This window comes from Solanum stenotomum, chromosome 1 (genome assembly GCF_019186545.1).
Source record: "Solanum stenotomum isolate F172 chromosome 1, ASM1918654v1, whole genome shotgun sequence".
Taxonomy (NCBI): domain Eukaryota; kingdom Viridiplantae; phylum Streptophyta; class Magnoliopsida; order Solanales; family Solanaceae; genus Solanum; species Solanum stenotomum.
In genome coordinates this window covers 100,730,151-100,732,026 of record NC_064282.1, presented here as the reverse complement: position 1 = coordinate 100,732,026, position 1,876 = coordinate 100,730,151, and positions in this window count along the sequence as shown.

Sequence of the window (1,876 nt, the reverse complement as noted above, 5' to 3'; positions counted from 1 at the left end):
TTGCCCTACAATTAAAAATCAAGAAAATAAATTTAAAAACCTGGTGCATAAACCCTAACACTTTTCTTCTAACCAATAAAAAGATAGATTTTTGAGTAGAATAGTATTCATTGGTCTATACACCAAGCAATATACTTATCCTGACCAATCAAAAGTTTTGTGAATACTCTTATTCCATCCAATCGAAAATCTTAAAGGATTTTTTACTTGAAATTTTGTTGTCAAGGTCTATACACCAATCAATGTATTCTTGTCTTAGTAATTGAAATCTTTTGATATATTAGCATGAAAAGTTTTTGTCAAGGCATATACACCAATAAATACTATTCTACTCTCGCTCTGAGAAATTAAAATTGATTAAAGAATTATTTCCTGTTAGTAAAGCTAATATTATGAATTATATGTAAAAAAAAAAAAATTTAAAAAAGAGTCATTTATTTTAACACTTTTATCTTTATATGTTTTATTTGATTTCCTTTAATCTTTGACATCTATCTAAAATTAACTTATATTAAAATTAGACATTGAAATTAAATTTGAATTCAAATTCAAAGGAAAGACATTGAAAATAAAATAAATAGAAAAACAAGAGAAACCAATGAAAGAAGGTAACGAATTGAAAAAAATATTAGGTGTGTTTGAGAAAATTTTAAATATAAGGCAAAGAAAAATAAAAAACATAGTATGTGTATTAACTTATTTTATATATCAAGCAAGGAAAATAAAAGGGCTATTTTTTTTGTAAAAAAAAATACATATATACATGTGGTGTCACATGTATATCACCACAACTAATTGATTGAGTTGCGGCTCCACATCAGCACATAGATGCTAAGAAATATAGAGGAAAAAAAGTTTAGGGTGATAATTAGACCCTGTAAATATAGAGTGTGTCCTTGAAATTTCAGTCATAATTCAAGGGATATTTGTGGTTTTTTCTAATTTAGAATGATTAAATAATTGTCTCCAATTGTTAAAGCTAATATTCTCAAGGCGTAGGACTGCACAATAGTTAGATCTAGTACTATTTGATAAATAAGATTACTAGTGTGTTATAATTTGGTCAGGACTACTTGCACCAAAGATTGATTGTGACATTTATGACATTCAATAGGTTACAAACCTGTAGTTATGCCCGGATTACATGTAACTAATCTTGCATAGAATCAAATAGTATACCAAAGTAGTTGTTATTTTTCCCCATCTCTTCTATCTTTAGTGGATAAAGTTATCTGATACTCGTGGCTAGTGACACTCGTGACCGGTGAAAGATGGCTCGAGTTCACCCTTGCACTTTTACAATTTAAGCATTCACTTGTCGTGGCGGACTATAGACTGTATCCATTTTGTTTTTCTGTGATTGTTGTCTGAATCCATTTAGTAGAATTTAGTCGTGTGAAAGATTTTTCAAATTTTATAAATGTAGAATCCCCTTAAATTCGTCATAGATTTATTTCTTTATATTTTAAATACATCACAAGACGAGTTAGTTGTACGTAGTTCCTATGCTTTGAATTTTTGACAACTTGTTAATCTGTTGTATATGTTGGATGTGATTAAGAGTGGCACGAGAAACACCACGTATAATATGCCTTTATTTTTTAAAAAAAAAATATTCCTTTTATTTTCTTTGCCTGATATATAAAATAAGTTAATGTACATAATATGTTATTTTATTTTATTTTTCTTTGCCTTGTATTTAAAATTTTCTCAAACACACCTACTATTTTTTCATTTCGTTACCTTCTTTCATTGGTTTCTCTTGTTTTTCTATTTATTTTATTTTCAATATCTTTCCTTTGAATTTGATTTTAAAATTTAATTTCAATGTCTATTATTGAATATAATTTAATTTTGGGATAATGCATAAGTACCC